Source organism: Capsicum annuum, chromosome 2 (assembly GCF_002878395.1).
Source record: "Capsicum annuum cultivar UCD-10X-F1 chromosome 2, UCD10Xv1.1, whole genome shotgun sequence".
Lineage (NCBI taxonomy): Eukaryota > Viridiplantae > Streptophyta > Magnoliopsida > Solanales > Solanaceae > Capsicum > Capsicum annuum.
Window position 1 is genome coordinate 96,862,894 of NC_061112.1, and position 24,702 is coordinate 96,887,595.

Below are 24,702 nucleotides of genomic sequence, written 5' to 3' on the forward strand. Positions count from 1 at the left end.
TCTCAAACGGGTGGCTCGTTTCACACTGGAGGTTCGATGAGTTTCGCTAAACATCGATAGAAACTGGTAATAATAGCTTAAATTTTTGATTTGTTCGATTTAGTTCACTGTTTTATACCGTGACATAGTGAAGTCGTGTGGGGATCTTTCGATTCACTATTGTTATTATCTTCTTGTTGTTGTTCATCTTGAAGTCTAGTGAAGCCGTGTGGGGCTCTTTCGATTCACTATTGTTATTATCTTCTTGTTGTTGTTCATCTTGAAGTCTAGTGAAGCCGTGTGTGGCCTATTTCGATTCACTAGCATTGTTGACATCTCATTGCTCTTGTTGTTGTTCATATTGAAGTCTAGTGAAGCCGTGTGTGGCCTGTTTTGATTCACTAGCATTGTTGATGTTAAGTTCGGTTACTTCTTTTCTTGCTCAGGTCTTCCTAATTATGATGTTAAATGAACCTTTACTTACACCTTTTAACAATCATTTTAGAAGTATATTCAGCAAATTTCATATGTTTAAGTTCTAGGTAAGTGGTGATAAGTCTTCATGGGAGGTGGATTGTATCTATGATAGTAATACTTTATAAAGGAAGTAAATACAAATTCCGATGACATATCTAATAAGCGGCACGAAACTGCTGTTAGTAGTCGGATTTTCTTACGTAGGTGCAACTTTTTGTAGAAAGGGACAATGAAATTTTGAACAAATTACTAATATGAGTGCGTTCTGGTAATTTAGCCATTAGCTTGTTATAAAGAGGAATCAAGGAAATAATAGTTGTTAGCTGGTAATAGTTATATTCATATCCCTTGGGATCAAGTGAAATCTCTAAGAATAAGCATGGAGTGAAACACGGATGGAGTTTTAGAACATGAACAAGGCGGTATGCAGATAACAAAGAGACGCAAATATTTTATAAGTGTTTAGTCTAGTCTCATTTTGGGATAAACCTTTAAATGAATATTGGCTTGAAAAAAATGTAAATTTTATATTGTAGGAAGTTAGCCACTTACTGGATATGTAACTAAGAACAGTGAGGTCAAGCAGCCAAACTAAGATCTCATTCATAATTTTATTACTTCTTCTTTTTTTAATAGCTAGTAAGACTCTTCTTACTTCCCCAACCTGAATGATAAAGCCCGTCCGTTGTTCTATTTCTTGCTTGACCTTTTTAAACCAATCACGTTGTTAAAATAAAATGGTTTGTTGTTTTTTCTGCACTTGACTATCACACACAATAATGATCATCAGCAATAATAGAGAGATGTTCAGTTTCTAAATTCTAGCTTTAGTGAGTAACTTGTTTTTTGTTACAAGCCAAACAATCACTCTGTGTTTTGGTTGTACCATTCCAGTCCAGATGAGGTCAGCCATCGGAAGCTTTTTTTGTGGTCCTAACAAGTCTAAATAGCTTCGAGTAACTGAATATATCCCTTTCCTTTGCAATTGATCTTTGTTACTAATAACCATGTCTGCTTTTTGGCTTTGAGAGAGAAAATTTTCCTCCAGTACCATCTACAGTCAAGAGGTACTCTATGTGTCCAGACATCCTCATGCTCTTTCATATACAACTCATATATCCATTTCATCCAAATTAATTCCTTATTCATTATCAACTGTCATAACAGTTTAACAACAGATGCTATATCCTATAATTTGTAGTTTTTAGCATTTAAACCATCCATTTTCTTTGTATGACATATTTCTTCCCAAGTAACAAGTGATACTTTTAGTGAACTGCAATTTGTTGTAATAATTAAGCGACTGATTGAAGGCTAGTGCAAAACCTATACCGGTTTCTATTCTGATGTATGCTCTCTTCCCAATCGTAATTTGCTGATATGATCCATTTGCTTTTAGGCCCTTGAAAGTTTAAAGTAGAAATATGTGAACTACTGTAACTCATGTTGCATTCTGCTTTAGTATTTAAGGAACTGATGTAAATCCAGGGCAAAAACTGCATTGTTTCCATTGTAAAGTAATGTTTTCTTTCCAGTTGTAATTTGTTTATATGATACAACTAATCAATGTATTAACAAGAAAGTATTGAAGAAACTTGAATGTGAAGCATTGACTAGTTGCTTCATGGTAGTTTGGGCCTTGATAGGCGTTGATTAGATAGTTTTAACATTTCAATGTTGTCAAAATTTCTAATTTTGTTGGCCAAGTTGCTTCATATGCATAAGAAACAACATTTTGCAATATTTCAAAGTACTTAGGTGACAATAACACCACACATGTTTGTAAACTTGTTACACTTGAACTTGTCTATTATTAGTAATACATGGATAGTAATACATGAATATAACTATTATTTACGATCTATTATTAGTCTTAAAGGTTTTGCTCTATGTTGCCCGAACTTGTCTTCATACTTGCATTATCTCTTTTTCTAAAATTTTGCAGCAGTATGAAAATGGGGGAGAAGGGCGCCCTTTTATTGATATCTACGAAGATACGCATAGGAAGAAAAATAAGGATGGTACAATAGGAGATTGGGTTGAACCGCATGCCAAGAATGCATATGTAAGATAATAACTTTTACATTGTTTTATTATTACTCAACTTTTCTTGTTTACATACTGACAAATAATTTTTCTTTCAGGAAGAATTTCAGAAAAACATAGAAGAGTGACATCAAACTCAACCTACTTCAGAGGATGATACCATCGTCCAACCATCACCTGAAGAGCTGAATAATATGTGGGCAACTATGGTAGGTGGTCCAAAGAAAGGTAGAACCTACGGGACATGGGTTGTCCAATCCTCGAGTACTCTTTCATTGTTTTTCAGTTCCTCTTCTACTTTACAAACTATGGAAGAAATGAAAGTGATGAAAAAGAAAATTGTGTAATTGACGCAAAAATGTGCAGCTAACGATGCTAAGTTTGCTAAATTTGATAAATTGGAGGAGTTGTTTAAGAAGCACATGCCGCAAGTATTTCAAGACGAGGAAGATAATGAATTTGATGATAATGAGCTTGTAGTTATTGTTGTTTTTTGTTGTGACATTTATATGTTTAAACTATTTGATTTGATATTTGTTTTGAATGGTTAAAGTGGTTGTATTTATAAATTTTTGTCGTGTTTAATCCAATTGTGAAAAATACATTAGTATGTTGTTTAAGATCTAATGCAATATAATAATTATTTGATTATTTATTAAATAATAAAATTATTAAATAATTATTTATAAAAATTTTGGCTACAATGGTCAGAATAATTATAATTATTAAATACTTATTTATTAAATTTCTAACTACAGTAGTCGGAATAATTACATTATTAAATGATTATTTATTAAATTTTCGACCACAGTAGTCGGAAGAATTATAATTATTAAATATTTATTTATTAAATTTCCGACTACAGTAGTCGAAATAATGAAAATAATGAAATATTTATTTATTAATTTTTCGACTACAGTAGTTGAAATAATTAAAATTATTAAATAATTCTTTATTAATTTTTTGACTACAGTATTCGGAATATTTATGATTATTAAATAAATTTTTATTAAATTTTTCGACAAGCTATATTCCGACTATCACTAAGTAGTCGGAAATACCCTATTTTCCGACTAAACTGGCCGTCGGAAATTTTTTGTTTTCTAGTAGTGAGTCAGTTAGGTTGTTGTAGTTTGTTAGAGTTAGTGGTGTACAACTGTCAATATTAGTGGAGTCGGTTATTAGTGGAGTTGGTTATTCTCTATAAGTAGCAATTGCATCAATAACAATGTAATCAGAACAATCATTTTCTTTTAATCACTAAAGCTTTGTTCATTCTCCCATATCAAAGAACTATTTCAACAAACCTGGTTCAACAGCTCTAGGCATTTTATCATGGTATCAGAGCAGTGATCCATAAGCTGTTGCAGCTATGAGCCAGAGTATTGTCAACAATGGCGAACAACACTACCTCCTCACTCAATTCGCAGAACCCAGCATCAATAGAAACGTAAATTGATTTCCATCATCCCTTATATCTACAAAATTCTGATACACCTAGATTGGCGTTAATCGGCATCAAGTTGACAGGTCCAGAGAATTACACATTGTGAAGCAAATCGATGCGATTGGCCTTACTAGGGAAAAATAAGCTTGGTTTCATGGAGAAAGTTGTACAAAAGCTCAGTACAGTGGCGATTTGGGAAATCTCTGGGAATGATATAATGTAATTGTTCTGAGCTGGATTGGAGCTACTGTTTTATCGGATTTGGTTTCTAGTATAGTATATGCGTCCGATTCGAAGAAAGTTTAGGATGAATTCAAGGAAAGATTTATTAAATCAAATCTCACCAGAATATATCAGCTATGGAAAGATATAGCTACTTTAACTCAAGGTCTGGACTCAGTCACTGCTTTACTATTCCAAAATGAAAGATTATTGGGATGAGATAGATGCCTTAGTACCAGGAGTTGGTTGTAGTTGTGAAGGATCTAAGGTCTCCACTGAAATGCTAAGAAATCAAAGGTTGTTGCAATTTTTTATGAGGCTAAATGAGAGTTTTAGTCATGTGCGAAATGATATTTTGTTGCGCACCTCTGTCTTAACGGTCAATCAGGCATATGCACTGATGGTACAAGAAGAAAGCCAAAGAGGCATGGGAACTGGTAACAAACAAATGGATTCCATTACTTTGATGGCTGGAGGTGGCAACGGATACAAGGGATCAGCATTTAACCCGTCTAAACTTACCTCTACTTCAAATAAAAGCACCTATAAGAAGATACTTTTTCTTACAGGTTGTGCTCACTGTGGTTACAAAAACCATTTAACAAAGTATTGCTATAGAGTGGTGGGATATCCACTTGATTTTAAGAGCAAAAAGAAAGGTCAATATAGTTCCACTAAAGCCTATGCCCGAGGTAATGTTGTGGATGCAGAGATTAAAACTGTTTCTTCAGGAGAGGAGAGGTATATATCTGAGGAACAATATCAGCAACTCATCTCAGCGAGTTCCAGCAACACCTCAGGCAGTAGCAACAACACCTCAGGTAATTTTCTGGCTAATATGACAGGTATACTAGCACATTTATCCAGTATTTTTCACATGAGTGGATAATTAATTCTGGTGCATCTCATCATATCACACCATATAAAGAATGCTTGATTAATCCCTTACAACTTGAGGGTTATAAAAGAAATAAGGTTCCAGTACCTACAAGTGCTAGGTGTGAAGTTACACACAAAGGAACCACTGTCATCTAAGAGATCATAAGCTTAAGAATGTTCTATATGTTCCTGATTTCAAGTACAACTTACTTTCAATGTCAAAGATGACAAAAGATCTCTGCTGTTCAGTATGTTTTTACCCAGATTTTTGTGTTTACCAGTACCTTTACTCTAGCAAGGTCTTGAAGATTGGTAAAGAAACCAATGGTTTATACTTGCTGAAGGATGACACAACAAGACATCCTGTAGCAGGTTCAACAATTCATAAAGTAGTTGATGGTGCAATGTGGCATATGAGATTAGGCCACCCATCATCAGTATTCCAAGTTGCATTTCCATTGCTCAGAATGGTAGAGAAGCACATAAACTATGTGAAATATGCCCATTATCCAAGCAAACAAGGTTACAGTTTCCTATTAGTAACTCACATTCTAGTAGCATTTTTCAGTTAATATATGTTGATGTATGGGGTCCTTTTAAGGTTCCCACTTATGACAGAAAACATTAGTTTATTACCATTATTGATGACTATAATAGATATACGTGGACATATTTGATTCAGCATAAGTCTGAAGTGATTGTTGTTCTGAAAGACTTTTTGTTAAAAGTAAAGAATCAGTTTGGCACTACTGTGAAGACACTAAGATCAGACAATGATAGAGAGTTTTTTAATTCTCAATGTTTTGATTTGTTCTTATCATTGGGCATTATTCATCAAAGCTCTTGTTCGTACACACCCCAACAAAATGGGGTGGTAGAGAGAAAAAATAGACACATTCTTGAGGTAGCTAGAGCTCTCAAATTTCAGAGTTCCATCCCTAACAGGTTCTAGGAAGATTGTGTTATGACTGCAATATATCTGATAAATAAGCTGCCTACACCAACTTTGAAAGAAAAGTCACCCTATACAATTTTGTATAACAAACCTGTAGTATATGATCATTTAAGGGTCTTTGGTTGCTTATGTTTGCATCCACTTTACCTAAAGGTGATAACTTGAACCAAGAGCCAAAAGAGCAGTTTTTATTGGTTATTCTGAGACTCAAAAGGGATATAAGCTATTTGATCTTCAGTAGAACATATGTTGGTTCAACAGAAATGTGGTATTCAGAGAAGACATCTTTTCTTTCAAGGGAATCACACATGAAGGAACAACTATTTTTGATGTTCCACACTCTATCAATGATCATCATCATGATCCTTCTCCAATTCCCATGCCTGCATCTCATGCACCTGTATATGGTGACCCTGCTAGCTCTACTGTTGTACCAGAAGTTGCAGATGATATGCAACATTCCACAATTAAAGTTGTAGAAGTGCCACTAGAGGAACATTCACTTTCACTTATTCTACAAACAGCAGACTTGAGAAGGACAACAAGAAGTGCCAATCTACCAATATGGTTAAAGGATTATGTAACCATTAAATCTGGTTCTAAGTCTGGAGGTGTGACCCTTTATTCTATCTCAGATGTGTTGTCTTATGATAATATCTCACCAGCATACCAAACCTATCTGCAAGTTTTTTCAGCTCAAATTAAACCACAAAATTTTAAAGAATTTGCAACAAATAAACACTGGATTGAGGCTATACAGCTTAAAATTCAAGCCTTGAAGGATAATCAAACTTGGGACCTGGTCCTTCTACCACCAGGAAAACATGCTATAGGTTCTAAATGGGTATATAAGATCAAATATAGGGCTAATGAGAGCATTGAAAGATATAAGGCCAGATTAGTTGCAAAGGGATACAATCAGCAAGAAGGGTTAGATTATCACGATACCTTCTCACCTGTTGCTAAAATGGTGACAATCAGAACTGTGATTAGCCTGACAGCCTCTAAGAAGTGGGACCTCTTCCAAATGGATGTAAATAATGCTTTCCTACAAGGTGATATTTATGAAGATGTATACATAGAATTACCTCAAGGTTTTCAGAGATAAGGAAGCAAACTGGTCTACAAACTGAAAAATCATTATATGGACTCAAACAGGCTTCCAGAAAGTGAATATTAAGCTCACAAATACATTAATTGCCAGTGGTTATACACAGAGTAGCTATGATCACTCACTGTTTATTCAGAGATCAGGACATGATAGTGTAGTGGTCTTAGTCTATGTTGATGACCTACTTATCACAGAGAGTAATCCTACTCTAATTCAGCATGCAAAAGAGACACTAAACAAGGCATTCAAGGAGAAAGATTTGGGCCAGTTAAGATTCTTCTTAGGAATTAAAGTTCTCAGTTCTGACAAAGGTATCTTGCTTAACCAAAGGAATTATATGTTGGAAATGATCTCACAAATTGGCCTGAGTGGGTGTAAACCAGCTCCAACAACATTAGAGGTTAATAAGAATTTAACATTTGTAGAGTATGACTTTCAAGCTGGTCCATCTGATGATCTTGAAATAGATAACATACTTAGTTATCAAAAGTTGATTTGCAAGTTGCTTTACCTCATTATTACCAGGCCTGACATTTGCTTTGCAGTACAAACATTAAGCCAATTTATGCAGAGACCTAAATAGTTTCACATTGATGGTGCACTAAGAGTGGTGAGGTATCTGAAGGGTAATCCTGGACTTAGAATTCTACTTAAGGCATATGAAATCACATCTATGACCACCTTCTATGATTCTGATTGGGCATCTTGTCCCAATACTAGAAGGTCAGTTTCAGGTTATATAGTTATGTTGGGTGATTCTTTGGTTTCTTGGAAGTCTAAGAAATGACATACAGTGAGCAGAAACTGAGTAGAGAAGCATGGCAGCTACAATTGCAGTAGTGATATGGCTGACTGGTTTATTGGCAGAACTTGGTGTGATCTTAACCATGCCTGTGAAGCTGTTTTGTGGTAACAAAGTTGCACTACAAATTGCTGCTAATCCTATTTTCCATGAGAGAACTAAGCACATTGAAATTGATTGTTATTTTGTTAGAGAAGGAATCAAATCAGGTTTACTAGAACCAGTTCATGTTCCCTCCAACATACAACTAGCCGATCTCGTGACTAAAAGACTTCCAGCATCTCAACATCAGTTTCTTCTTTCCAAGCTGAGTGTTCTTGATGTTTTTCGATCATCAGCTTGAGGGGGAGTAAAGAGACTAGTTAGTTAGGTTGTTGTTGTTTGTTGGAGTTAATGGTGTACAACTATCAATATTAGTGGAGTCGGTTATTAGTGGAGTTGGTTATTCTCAATAAATAGCAATTGCATCAGTAACAATGTAATCAGAATAATCATTTTCTTTCAATCAATAAAGCTTTATTCATTCTCCCATATCAAAGAACCATATCAACGAACCTGGTTCAACAGTTCTAGGCATTTTATCACGAGTGTCAATGATATGATTTGTATAGGTTTAATTGGAGTGTTGAAAACAAGTGCCTCTCGTTGATGCCAATCCACTTGACAAGGTCCAATTTTCCTTTCCAACATGCTGCAAATTAGTACTTACTTAAGTGAATTAATTAATTTCCTGCTTATCGCTCATTTTCAATTTTGAGCTTAATATATTCTTACAGTAATCAATATATATATATATATATATATATAAAGGAGAAGTTTAGTCTATCCTATGTGGCGTGCCTTAGAGGCCTCAAATGCTATTTATCTTTTTTTGTGATTTTTTTGAACATTAATTGAATTTTTTCCTTTTTTTAAATATTTATGTGTCCAAAGGAAAAGTCACTATATTTAATTCACTTAAATATATTTGTTAAATGTGCTTAAGTTTTTTCTTCTAAAGACAAATGAAAAGTTTCAATTATTAATGAAAACAATTATTGAGTATTGAAAGCATGAAATAACATTTCATGCTTATAAGGGATGAAGAGTATTTAGCACATTTTTCATCTTTCACCTTATTTTCATCCCATATTTTTCATCATAATGAAAGGCTATTTCATGCTTAGATGGAATGAAGAATATTTGGTACATTCTTCATCTTCTCACTTTATTTTTATTTCATGTTTTTCATCCTAATTTCTTTGTATATATGTGTGTATAACTCTGAACAAGTATATGTTAGTCTTCTTGCTATCTATAGTCTTTTTACTTTATTTTTAGAACAAGCAAGTGCATCAAAAAAATAATATTATGTGATTTATCAATTTTACACTTTATGATTGAATTTGTAATATGCATGAGGTACAATCATTTTCTTCTTTATCACATGTTATTTTCTTTAATATGTTATTCATGTGATTTAATTTAGTAGCTTTTTCAGATCCGATAAAGTGCTTAATCGTCTCAAAAGATGGTAATTATCAACACTACTTCTTTTGTTTTTTCAATAGTTTTTTTTTCAATCTTCTTTATTTTTTTATGTGAATATATTATGCACAACTTTCACATTTTAGAAATGTAATTGATATTTTTGTAATTAAGCATGATAATATATTGTGATTGTTAAATAAGTTCATAAATTTTAAATTCTAAATTCGTTTTCAGGTACAAGGTCTTATTATGGGAAAAAAAGCTTTATCATTGTAATTGTTTTTGGTCCATTGATGATGACCAATATTATTGTTGAGAAAATTTTTGTCGAAGGTAAGTTTATTTTCTTATTTTCTTTTGTTCCACTTTTTGTAGGTATCACTCACCTTTCTTATTTAATTAATTTCTTTCTTGCATAAGATTATATTTTTATAGCAGTCTATATTTAGTTCTATGAAAAAATACAATCTAAATAAATATTAAAACTAGACGTGAACAAGGTGATGTGAACGAATTTTTTTTATGATCAATATTTTTATTTATCTTTTTTTTTTTATGTATATTTGTACATAATCTACTAAGTAAATGAATTATTCTACTTTCACTTATTGTTGTCCACCAAAAGCAATACTAAAAATAGTCCATGTAAGAGTAACTATTATAACAATGATCTTAATGATAATAACGATAAAATTAATGTCACTAAAAAAAATAAAAAAATGTGAAGGTAAGAAAAAATAAATAATTATATTAAGTGATGAGGATAATGAAGAGTCATTAGCATGTAGTTTTCTTCCTCATCAAAATATTTTTAAAATCTCAAAGATCACGATATTTATATTTAGTACCATTTCGTATTAAACTTTTTTTTTTCTTGATACGGAAGATTTATCATAAAATATATTAATTAAGTTAGGTTGAGTTTTGATAGTTTTGATTTAATTTTCAATGTGATATTTCCTTAACTTTTATTTAGTATTTTAAAAGTTAGATTTTCTCTCTCTCTCTCTTTTTTTTTTTTAACCGTACTTAACATTGACTAGAGGAAGAGAAATTACTTTTAAAAGGTATAGGAAAAAAGGTTCACTTAATATGAATTAGAGAGAAATACAGTAAATAAAAATGAAGAGATAATGTATATGCATGTAATGCTTATAAAGAGAAAATTATACATGTAATGAATTAAAATTCAATTTTAAAAAAATAAAAGAAGAGTTGATATATATGCATGTAATATATAAAACATTACATGTTGCATTGAGATTTTAATTCAATATCTTTTTTGAAATAATATTTTTTGAATAGTTTATTTTTATCTAAATTAAATTATTTTAATTTTAATAATTGTATTTTATTAGTATAATATAGGATATCATCCAATTTTAATAAATGAGAAAATCAATCTCTCTCTCTCTCTCTCTCTATATATATATATATATATATATATTAGAAAGATGTTGATGTGGCATACTTCTAATGCTTTCAATTGCATTTACTTTTTTTCTTTTTATTTTTTGACATTAATCTTTTCATTTCACTATATATAAGAATAATACAATAATCTATTTTAAAGTATTTTTATTTTTCTTAAATATTTACTTATTAAGTCATTTTCTTAACTCACACCACTTGATATTTCCATAACTTCTATCTAATAATGTCCATTAATTTTGTGCCTTTAACTCACATATTATCATCTTTATAACTAATGCTCTTAATAATCTTCATTACTCAAGAAAATTAAGAGTTATGAATAGACAATGAAGGATCACCACATAAAATATTTTAATTCTATATAAAAAGTCATGTATAGTTAATCTTGTGAGAAATAATATTGTACGCTTCAAAAAAAAAGAAGGAAGTTCTACAATGTTGAGAAGATTTTAAGTTTTGTTGATAATTAGGTGCAGAGAAATTATGAATATTTACACAAGGATTTTACTTGATTTAATTTTTTCATGTTTTTTGTCTTTTAGTCTAATAGATTTCTTCATTATTTTGCTATTTTGAACTCTATATATAAATATATGTATCATATGACATTTCTTCTTTCTGACTTTTGTTTTTTTTTCATGTTGGAAGGTTAGCAGCAAGTGAAGCAACAAGCAACTATCACAGAGAACTTTGATCTCAATTTTCTGAAATCGGGCCATGAGGAGGACTTTAATTTCTGCTTGGATGACTTATATCTCCTGGATTTGTAGAAGCATTGCATGTAAACTGAATGTAGTACTGTTAGGAACATGATTTTGTTGTTCAATTTTATTGGAGAATTTATGCTATGGTCAAAAAATTTTCAAGTGTTTGCTTGATAGTTCAAGACTTTTTCTAATTCGACAAAAAGGAAAAAATTATAGGATACAAGCAGGATTGTTTTACGCTATTGAGAATGATTTTTATTTATATAAGTATGTAATATATATATATATGTGTGTGTGTGTGTGTGTATTTTGCGTATTTCAACAAGTGATTTTTTTTAATAATTAATTTAGACACGCAGAAAAAAAGTACATTATTTCAAATTAAAATTTCAACTTCATTGAATGTGGTATAAAAATAAAATAAAATTGTTACTAGAGAATATACTGTAACTTATTGATAAAGAATATACTATCCATCATTAATAAATGTTAAATTGTAAGTTTTATTTTTTTTATGGAACAAAAACATTCTTCACAATATAATGATAATAAGTTATAATTTTACAATTAGATAATAAATTTAAAGTGAATATAAAATTGATCAAAAAATAATTAATTTTTATATATCAAATAATTAATTTTTTAACGCCGCGCGAAGCGCAGCTAATTTTTTTAGTATATATATATATATATATATATATAAAAGAGAAACATGAGATCGGTGACGTGACACTTTCTAAAGTCAAGAATGTTATTTATCTTTTTTGTCATTTTTTTGATATTTTTTCTCTCTTAAAAGATGAAAAATACACTTTAAAAATTTTACAAAATATTAAAGGTAGCCACATTTAATATCCTTCCACATTAATGCTATTAATCTCCATTTTAAAAGAATCTCAGTTACAATACATTGTGATATGTCTTTTTATCTTCTAGCCATAAAAAGATTTATAATTAAATAACATGGAGTTAATTCTCATAATTAATTCTCATTCAATGTGATGAATATATAATCTCTCCTAACTAGAGATGGTTGTTTGTCATTTATGGATGACACAGGTAAATTATTTTGCTGCCACCAATTTTAATATTTATTAATTTTCTTGCTATTAGATATTATTTATTTATATTTTTTCCTATCATTTTGATTTTGTTGATTGTAGTTGAAATATAGTATTATTGAAATTTTTTTCCTTTGTTTTTAGCTTATGTAGTAAAAGATAAGATATCAATTGTTTATAGTGTATTAAATTATGATCTTTTCCTCTTTTTCTCGTCTCACTGATTTTAGTTTTGTACTTCATTTACAGGTTAATTGATTAGTGCGTGCAATTGTATTTGAATTATGGAGATATCATTGAGTTTTCTTTTAATTGATATTTTTGAGATCATGATAAAATGATAATATATATATCATTATCTTTCTCAAAAAATTTAATTGATCAAAAAGTGTATAAGTTTACAAGCTTTTTTTCTTCCGTCTAAAAAAGTTCTACATCTACACATTTGATTTCACATGAAAAGAAATTAATATTACATAATCTTATTTTAATCATTTAGTTTTATTACTATTCTTTATAATTAAATCTTATACAAAAAAGTCAAGTACAAAAAAGATGTCTTCAACTAATTCTACTTTTCTATTTTATTTCTTGATCTTTGAATAGTAGATTGTAAGTAAGGCAAAATCTCCTTTCACTTTCTTAATATAATCTCTTTTTACTAATTCTACTTTTCTATTTTATTTCTTGATCTTTGAATAGTAGATTGTAAGTAAAGCAAAATCTCCTTTCACTTTCTTAATATAATCTCTTTTTTCTTAATTTTTTTCTCATCCTTTTTGCATTATTTAATTAATTAAAATGTGAAATATTTATATATATCATGTTTTTATTTTTTTCTCCTTTTATGGGTGTTTTAATTTTTGATTTCTAATATTTTTTTTAAACTTTTAGTGATAATGTATTGCATAGAGTCAAATGAATCACTTTCTAGTCTTCATGTTATGGCAAGTGATCAAAATTTCACAAACAACGATTTTAAGTATTTTTTTCTGGATATTTCATTTGTAATATGTTATTACTAAGTATTATATTTTATTTATTTGTAGTGAAGTTATATTGAGTTCCACTAAAATAATTAACATGTTTTTGAAAATATCATTTAGATTATATGTAAGTGGATTATATTTATAAGAATAAAAAAGATATTGCGTAAAGAAAGATTCAAAATAAAGATCTGATGTTGTACAATGACGAACAAAAATATAACAAAAGTTACTTATATATAATAAAATTTTTAGTTAAATCTTAATTGTTGTGTGCTTAATAATGGACATCTAAAAAGTCTCCCTTTCTTAAGAATTTATGGTATTTTTGTTACATTAGAACGATCATTTATATGAATTTTCGGTTACTAAATTCTTGGGAGAAATTAAAATTAATTTTATGTTTTAAATTACATAAAAGTTTTCATATTATCTTTACCAATGAACAGAATATAGTTAGAAGTAATTTAAGATTTGTAGTTTTTTTCCTCCCAAAAAAATTGATGTTGGAGAAAAAAAATGAAGCTTTGCGAAATTCTATAAGATGAAGTGCATGAGATGAAGATAAGAATAATGATGGTGGTGTCAAATAATTAAAAAAGAATTTTGAGAAATAAGGTCCAAGAGAGTCGTTAGTATAATTTAAATTACATTCTTACTATTGAAAAAAATAATACTCAACGAAGAACGAATAAAACAGTAAAGATAGAATATCAAAATCTTATCTGACAAAAGATGAAAGTAGAGGAATAAATGTGAAAAGTAAACAAATTAAAATCAAAAGAAGTTTTTTGATAAGATCAATAATTAGTCAAATAATTTCATCAAATTTTATTCTTTTTAGTAAAAAAATGAGTCACTTCTAATAATTAATAAATATGAAATTATAAATGCCTAAAATAGTACGTTAGACAAATTTATTTTATTTGCTTTTGCTTCATCTGCTCATATAAATATATATAAGAGGATGTTGCTAAAAGTAGTAAAATTAGATCTATTAATATTATCAAACTATTTAAGTGTTAAACTTGATTAAATTTATAGAACTAATTTTTATATACATTTATAGTAGATTTAGTGTATATTTTCTATTTTCATAAATCTTTTTTAATTCAAGACCTCCTTGTACATTTACTATCCTTTTTCTCCTTTTGGGGGGATTTTCACCTATTTTAATTTATTTAATTGTATAAAAAATCATAAAGTATTTAATATGTATTTACTTAACCTATTAAATTTTGAGCATTTACTTGTTTTAAACTTTCGTTACTTATAAAACTCAAAAATCGCTCTTTCAACTCTCTTAATTATGTTTAATGTGTGCTATCTTAATGAAGTATTGTTACATATAGTGGAAAGTCACCATATAAGCTTAAATAGTATTGCATTTGATGATGTCAATAGGTTAGCCTTTTTCGTTTCTATTCTTTCATTTCATACAAATATTTAGTTCTAAATTGCTTTAGTAAAGGAAGGAAATCTAGGAGTTATAATGGAGAATGAAGGGTCACCATACGTAGGTCTATAAATATAATATTTGTTATGTATATTCTTGAGTATCATTTTTATTTTTTTGCAACATGACCTTGTCATTGCAATGTGTAAGCTCCATCTTTATTTTTCTTTCAGTTTCATTACTTTATGTTTCAACTTTTAGTATTTGTAGCTACAATCCATTGCTAATTGATTTTTGATTGAGTTTTTAATTCATCGATCAATTGATTTAATAAAATATAACTTTTTCCTTCATGTTGTTGCTCTGTAATGTTTTAATGAGTTTTTAATTCGCTTTACTTCAAATTTCTTTTACTCCTACAATTTTTCATGCTGAGGGATTAAGATTCTGCTGAGTATCGAATTTAGTATTTGACATCTTGCGTTTTATTTTTATTTTTACCATTCTTTCATATCATAATGTTAATTTTAAGGTGGTGTTGCAAATTACAATGCCAACAACAATGATTTTTTTATGTCAGAATTACATGATATGTATGATGCAATTTTGTAGATATTTAGGATTAAAGATAGAGTATGACATTATATTCTATTTATTCTCATAAAGTGTTGGATAAGGTAGAATATACACATACATTATTTTTATATTAGAGATAAGGTAAATAGGTTGTTTTTTATAGACTCCCGGGCCCGGCTTAAGACCAAAACATATTTAAATATTTTTTAGTTCTTAAAAAATTTACTTCTCATTACTTTTAATGTTCAAGTATTGTTAAAGATCTTTCATAAATTTAATAAACATTTTATGATCGTGCAAAGCGCGATCAAGTTACCTAGTAATATAAATAAATTACTATAATTGATAAGTGTAATTAGGAGCTTAAAAATTTAAGATAAAGATAATTTGACATAACAGGATGAGTTACTATATTTATATCATTATAGTGTTGAGTCACAAATTTCATTAAAAAAATTTAACTTTTATAAAAATAAGTTATATCAAATTTTCATTTCAAGTCGAGGATTCAACTCCTATATTTATCATGAATTTTATTATTTTAACTTGTAATATATTGTAATTTTTTTTTTTCTCAAAAAAAGGAAGGGGTGTTATATGAACCGCTTAGCTGAATGTGGCCACCGACATTAAAATCCTAACAGTCAACTGACACGTCTCTTTGTTCGTAAACATATACGAGTAGTACTTGACTCTTGAGATGAGAATCAAAAACGAAGTATGCGGGCGTTTGGTAACCAAACAAAAATAAGTGGTTTCTTATTTATTTTTCATGTTGGTACCAGAATAAGGTTTTTTTTTGTATGTGTCTGTTTGGTATATAAATGAAATATTATCCTAAAAGTATTTATGTATATATAATCTAAAGTCTAGATAATAATATGAGAGGTGAAAGTGATGAGGAGGGGCTATATATAGGGGCGGAGGTGAAAATGAGATGTATTGAAAGGTTAGAAAGAACACCATCAATGTGATGTGTAACTTATTTTTTCATACCGAACACGCCCTATTTTTTTTCTTTTTTGAGACTTAGAAGGTGTGAATATATATATATATCTATATATATATATATATATTTCCTCCTTAGTTGTGATTAAGTGATATGTATCTTAACTTTAGTCTTCAACCGTGACGCTTAAATTGCATGACTTGAAGTTCTACGAAGGGCATACCGCATACGGCATACTACTTAATATTTGAAGGCCATTAAATTATATATATTGTCAAATATTGAAAAAAAATCTTAATACTGAACGTATGTATAATCTTTCTTACTCTCTACAGTCCTTTTTAATTGTCTTTCTAAATTATGGCAAACCCGTTATAAACTAAAAGGGTCATTTGACTATATTATTCTTTATCTTGAACAAATACTCCCTCTTTAATATACTGCTTATATATACCTTGAAAATGTAAAAATAATACTTAGTAAAAGGACTTTAAGAAGTTATTCATACAAATTATTATGATAATTATAAGTTTGGAAAAGAAGAAACAGCGATTTCTTGGTTTTGAAAACGGAAAAGGCTTAAAAATACCCATGAACTATCTGAAATAGCTCAAATGCCATTCGTTAGATTTTTGGCTCAAAAATACCTCTCCGTTAAATATTTGGCTCAAAAATACCCCTTCCTCTAACGGAATTCGGAAAAAGATCAAAAATACCCCTAAACTATTTGAAATGGGTCAAAAATACCCTTCTATTAAACATTTGGCTCAAAAATACTCCCCCCTTAACGAAATTAAATTATTTCGATTATTTCGTTAATTTATATAAAGTTCATCATTTAATTTATATTTCGTTAATTTCTTTAAGTGAAAATTTATATTTCGTTAATTTCTTTAAAGATTAAAAAGATGTAAAGTGAAAATTCCTTTTTAGAATAAATGTATGTTTATTTTCCAAATCAAATTCAACCAATTTATATTATAATTCAAATACTTTTTTTCATTATCTTATTTTTAAAATTAAAAAAATATTTTTATGTAAAAAAATTAAAGTATTAGGGTTAAAAAGTTAAAGTTAGGGTTTAATTCAATCGAAATAATTTAATTTCGTTAAGAGGAGGGGTATTTTTGAGCCAAATATTTAACAGAGGGGTATTTAACGAAATTAAATTATTTTAATTATTTCGTTAATTTATATAAAGTTCATCATTCAATTTATATTTCGGTAATTTCTTTAAGTGAAAATTTATATTTCGTTAATTTCTTTAAAGATTAAAAAGATGTAAAGTGAAAATACCTTTTTAGAATAAATGTATGTTTATTTTCCAAATCAAATTCAACCAATTTATATTATAATTCAAATACTTTTTTTCATTGTCTTATTTTAAAATTAAAAAAATACTTTTATATAAAAAAATTAAAGTATTAGGATTAAAAAGTTAAAGTTAGGGTTTAATTCAATCGAAATAATTTAATTTCGTTAAGAGGAGGGGTATTTTTGAATCAAATATTTAACAAAGGGGTATTTTTTACTCATTTCAGATAGTTCAGGGGTATTTTTGATCCTTTTTCGAATTCCATTAGAGGGAGAGGTATTTTTGAGCCAAATATTTAACGGAGGGTATTTTTGAGCTAAAAATCTAACGAGGAACATTTTTTAGCTATTTTAGATAGTTCAGAGATATTTTTGAAGCTCGAGAAAGATCTTGAAGGAGTAATATTAATTACTATAGCAGTAGATCATTAATAAAGTGTACCATGCGCGTACGCGGCATTGACTTATGATCCTTTATTATTTGCCGTGTTTGAGATTAATTGGGTTGTTAGGGACAATTCATGTCTAATAAATGTGCTAAAAGGACAAAGCATCTTGCTTAATTAAGGAGGATTCTTTATTCAAATATTGTTGTAAGCTGGAATATTAGGGGTTGAGTGTGACTCGTTAACAAAAAAAAAAAAAAAAAGATTTACATGCATCTTTTTCTCGAATATGTATTTAGAATGATTAATTATGATGAAGTAATAAATATAATTAATGTGAGGCTCGTCTTTGTGTTTGAAATGAATTATATATATTTTAAATATAAATTTTCCAGAGGAAATGAGATTTCTTACCTTCGTATAAGAATAAATAGAATATGATAACTTTTTCAAATCTCTTATTTCTAAACATGTTCTTATATCAGATTCACGCACCCATCGTAATAAAGGGAAAACTGAGTACATTGATACTTTAAGTGTTCCCTTTTATTAAAAAAAAATATTTTAGAACTTTGAAGTGTTTATCAAATTTTTACGAAAAAAATACTTTTGAATAATATTAGCAGAATTTGTTTTTTCAAAGGTTGAAAAAAGTTATTTTTTCACGGAAACATTTTGAAATTTGGTGAAGCATAAATTGCTGCTCTAGTATTAATAAAAACGTTTTTTAAATTAACAAATTAAACACAAACTACTACTGTCGTTGTAGTAGCTAGTAGTTGTTGCTATGTGACTAGGAGGTCATAAGTACGGGTTCAAGACTTCAAGTTGTGGAAATAACTTCTTGCAAAAATACAAGGTAAGAATGAGTATAATAGACCCTTATGGTTCGACCTTTTTCTGAATCCTGCACACAGTGAAAGTTTTAATGCATCGAACTGCCTATTTTTTACAAACTATTAGTGTTACTTTGGACATAAAGTTTTTTGGAAGTTTGACGAAACATGTTGCCACGTAAACACAAACCCGGGGGCGCGCAACGCGCAGTAAAATGGGCATTCCTCCTGCTCCTGGTTTGCGACATAAGCACGAGATGTTAGTAGCAAGGTTCATGTCACATGCAAATTTGTCCTCCATGAACGACATGATAATTAAGTGATGAACTACTTATGTTATTTAGATGAAAAGATTTATTTCCAAACAAAGGCACACAAATCAAATAAGTTTATGTTTTTGTCTACCGTAGTCACATGTCCCAAACAGGTTTTAGGACCCCTACAACCCCCCCCCACACCCCACGAAGATTTTTGTGTCATAACCACACACTAAGGGTCGTTTGATAAGAGATAAAAGGATAATTAATTTTGAGATTAATTTTACTATGAGTTTATCTCATGTTTAATTAGGGTAAAATAAATGGGATAACTCATCTCAGGATTGATTATCCTGGAATTGTAGTATTGTTTTTATCCCTTCTCGAGGATAAGATAATTAATTTCGAAATAACTAATCTTGAAATAATTAATATCGAGATAACTTATTTCCAATCAAACGACCCCTAAAATCTTGCTCCTTTTTTTGTCATATCATTCTTTTCTCTCTACAAGATGTGTGTTTTAATTTTTTCAACAACGTGGAATAATGCCTATTAGATATCTAGGCGTGCCTTTGTCCTCCAAGAAATGAAGTAAGGTGGACTGTCATATACTGTTGGAGAAGATCACCAGTAGAGTAACTTCTGATTATTCAAAGATACTTTCTTATGCAGTCATGCTGTAAATTATCATGTTTGTTTTGTTTTCAATATACAATTTTTGGAGTTCAATCTTCATTCTGCCCAAAGCATTATGAAGAAGGCGGATCAGGTGTGTGGGGTCTTCTTATGAGAATAAGCACTATTAGTTAGAAGAATGTTGCCTTAGTTTCATGGGATATATACCGTGTGTACAACAAAAAGAAATGGAGGTTTGAGCATCAAAAGCAGTAAATGTGGAACATGACATTTGTAGGCAAACTTATTTGACAGTTGGTAGGAAAGAAGGATTTGTTATAAGTGAAGTGGGTTCATGAAGTCTATATGAAGGATGACAGTTAGCTCCGGCTGATTGTAACTGATATTGGAGGAAATTAAATAAATTAAAACTAGTATGACACACTGATACAATAATGAAGTGTATTCATTGACAGAAAATGATGAATATTCAGTCAAAATGAGTTATAAAACTTTGCAAGGGAGGCAGGAAAGAATGAAGGAAGCCAGCTTTGTATGGAACTTATTGATGCTACCTAGGCACAAGTTTGTAGTTTGACTTGCATATCAGGATAGACTCCTCACAAAAGCTAGGCTTGATAAACTCAATATGTTGCATAATGGTGTTTAAATGCAACCTTTGTACAGAGGATAAGGTGGAGACACATCTGCATTTGTTTGTTAAATGTGCATGAATTAAAGAAGTGAAATGAGTTGTATATAGCTGGTCAGGTATTGCTCTTAGAGACCTATCACTAAAAAAGACCTTAGTGTGGTGAGGAAGCTAAAATATAAGCACTTTCATATTAAGGAGGTGATAGTTGCTATATGGGGTGCATTGATATATCATACATGGAAGGCAAGGAATTGAAAACAATTTCAAAATTTATTGTTTCAGGCTGTAGGTGTAATGCAACTGATTAGGATGAAAGTCCAGGAGATGTTAAGAAATCAGAAGTCTACAAACAGAGTTTATAATTTTAGACAGTTAACTCAAAGGATAGCAGAACAGGAAAGCTGCCTTGTATAGTTTTTTGATTTTTCTGTGGCACACTTGACCAGCAACCGCTAGAGGGAGCTGGTTTAAATGTGTGCTCTTTGATTGTATTATTTTTTTGTTGGTTATGGTAATATTTCACAGTTCATTACTAAAAAATATATTTTTAACAGCTCTTGAAATAATTCTTCTCAACTATTTTCTTACCTTATACAAAATAGAAATGACTGTTAATCAAAAAAAAAAAAAAAGTGTATTATACAATTCCAAATTAGCTTCCTTGAACCCTTGTTGATAATCGACATCTAGTAGATAAGAAGTTTTGGCCTCGCTATTTCTTTTGAAAACATACTCATATTAGAGAGAATTCGCAAAAATATTTATTTTTCCGTCCTTATAATTGATGACAGATAGATTTATATGTAAATGAACATATTCAACTGTACATTTGAAATTCGAAAATTGGGTCAAAAAAAAATTATTAGACACTTCTTTCATATTACGCCTCGTATGATCATAGATTTTGACAACAAAAAAAATCAAAAAAAAATTGAAAACTTTATTTGCCTACGGAATTTGATTGTCTTTTAACAAAAAATTTGAAGAGAAAGTTCCAAGTTTCAAAACGGGCTTGGTTCAATTTTGGGGGGAATTTTCTTCCACTCTCAAAATTTTCAATTTTTTAAAAGTAAAATAATATCTGAACGTAGTTTCAAATTTAAAAAACTATCTTTTAACAACAATTTCAAAAATTCTTTTTTTGTAGTTTCACAAAAAATCTACGGTCAAATGCTAGCTAAAAATTTAGGGAAAATTTCAGAAATAGCAACTGTAAAGTCTTAATTATAACTTTTGTAGCAACAGTTTTAAAATTATGAAAAATAGCAATATGTATTTTGTATTTCAGTAAAAAGTTGCTATAAAAATACACATACAAATAGGGTATCCATTCCTTATTTAACTCTAATTAGTTAGAGTTAAATAAGAAATGAAACTGTTCCTTATTTGTAGCCACCTTTTATGACTCTTTTAATTTTACCTTAACCATTAAAATACATCAACTTAATTCAAAAAACCTTTTCCATAAACAGCAACTCAAAATCAAATTCAAAAAGAAAAAAAAATTAGGTAATTCCAATATCATTGGGCAACGTTTCTGAAATTGACGAAATATAATTGAAAAAAAAATTCACGTCATTTACAGTTATGGATAAACAAATATTGAGATTGCTTTTTTTTTTTTGTAATTGCGGAAATTTGTAGAAATGTAATAACAAGTTTGCTCAACATTCATAAAGTTCAATTTTTTGTAGCGTATTTTGAATTTTCTGGTTTAAAATTTTGTCAGCGATATTTTTTTTGATCAAATTCACAGTTTTATTTGTCGTTATGTATTTATATCGACATAAGTTACAATTCTTATATGTTAAATTTTAAAAGCATATTCAAAAAAAAAAATTGAGTGATTGGAATATCGTTGATGAACGTCTGTATTTTACGAAGAACAATTGAATAAACAACGCGACAATTACAGGTATGGATAAACAAACTTTAAGCTAAACAAACTAGATTTGATTTGTTATTTTCAAAAAATATAATTGCAAAAAATTCTGAAAATTGTATAACAAAATTGTGTAACAGTCATGGAGTTCAAAAATTGAGATCGTATTTTGAATTTTATCAATTTTCGAAAAAAATATTCTGAGCGATTTCTTTTCAATTTCAAAGTTATCATTGTTTATGTCATTTGAAAATTGAGATATAATTATTATACGTTAATTTTGAATTTTAGTCGAGGATAACTACTATTTGAACTTATATTTGTTTCCAGATGTATGTATTTCTAATATACATATGCACTTTATTTATATGTCCACTAGCAATTACATATGTTTTCAGTTGTATGTATTTAAAATATATATATCTAGTATGTTCATGTATTCAGTGGCAGTTACAAATGTTTGCAACTGCATGTATTTATAATATACACATGTTTATGTGTTCACTGGAAGTTACATATGTTTCTAGCAGTATGTATTTGTAATATACATATGCAGTATGGTTATGCGTTCACTAACAGTTATGTATGTTTTCAGCAATGTGTATTTATAATATACATATACAGTATTTTGTGTCTATAAACCATGTACTCTTATATGTATTTTTTTCATATGCAGACCATATAGTTCTATTGGCATATGGTGTACATGATTTTGAAAATGATGCATCTTGGACTTGGTTCTTTGAGATTCTAAAAGAAGAATGCGGTGAAAGAAACTGTCTTGAGAACGTATGATCTTCTAATTTATCTTCTACCACATAAAGATGACTGAGTATAATCACAAAAAATATTGGAGGAGGTAGTTTTGCCCCCAAACACAAGCGGCCCTCTGGAAGACCTCCAAAGAAGGATCATGGAAAATCCGAAAGAGATATGTTCGGAAAGAAAAACAAAAATTATTGTATTTCATGTGGGCTTAAAGGTCACAATACACGTTCATATAGGAAATACAACAAATGAAAAGTTTGTTGATGTATTTAGTCAAAAAATAATTGTTGAATTTTTTCATTGAGAATTATGTTTTTCTAAATTTTGAACTTGTTGTTGAACTTATTATTGAACTTGTTATAGTTTTAATGTTGCATTTATTTTACCGAGCTTGATTAACTTAATTTATTTTGAATATATTTTGTAAGACATATATATATATATATATATATATATATATATATATACATATGCATATCATGAAAAATATATATTCATACTAGTAAAATACATATGTGTTAGTAAAACACGTCTGCATATAATAACAAGGATCTATACGTATTTCTGAAAAAATGCATTTGCATTAGACATAAATACATATGCAAACTGGAATGAACATATGAATTATTCATAAATATGTATTTAGTCATAATTGGGATGAACATATGTATTTTTCATAACTGAAAAATACATATGCATTAGTCATAAATGTATGTATATATGGTAAGATCTGTGTGTATTTAACTGGACAATTATATAGACATATGCATTGCAGAAAAATACATATTCGGATAATTACATATACATATGCATATCAGAAAAAAAAATACCTACAGACTTGTAAATTATCTATGCGTTAGTAAAAATACATATGTACACTGAAAAGAACATATGTATTATTAATAAATACATATGACTCATAAATCTATATGGACTTGTGCATAACAATACAATAACTAAGTATTCTTCAAAAATATATATGCAAATCTGTAAAAAAAAAACGTATGCATATATAAGCATAAATGGAAAATACATATGCATTAGACATAGATATATATGCAAAAACTGGATACAGCAGAAGTTAATAAAGACATATTGCTAACATTTACATAAACAAACCACCAAAATATTCTATTTGAAAAGTTTAAACATCAAAAATCTAAATATATATCTAAAATGTACCATGTATAACATTTAAATGCCAAAACGATTTAGTAAAATACATATGCGTTAGTAAAACATGTCTGCATATAAATAACAAGAATCCATACATATTTCTGAAAAATGTATTTGGATTAGACATAAATACATATGCAAACTGGAATGAACATATGTATTATTCATAAAGACAAAAATACATATATGAACATATTGTCCATAAAATGTAAGGTTACAACTAAAAAAATACATATCTATACTGTAATAAATACAAATTTTACAATACCAAATACAAATACATATCTACATTGTAGCAACTACAAATCTCATC

The 24,702-nt window shown here is 29.0% G+C and overlaps 1 long non-coding RNA gene across 1 annotated transcript; it reads left to right on the plus strand.

Annotated features, from left to right (window-relative positions):
- Positions 1–9,037: 9,037 nt before the first annotated feature.
- Positions 9,038–11,608, plus strand: LOC107861026. Its single transcript, XR_001671705.2, has 3 exons — positions 9,038–9,103; positions 9,623–9,721; positions 11,471–11,608. It is a non-coding gene; the product is annotated as an uncharacterized LOC107861026 (long non-coding RNA).
- The last annotated feature ends 13,094 nt before the right edge of the window (positions 11,609–24,702 follow it).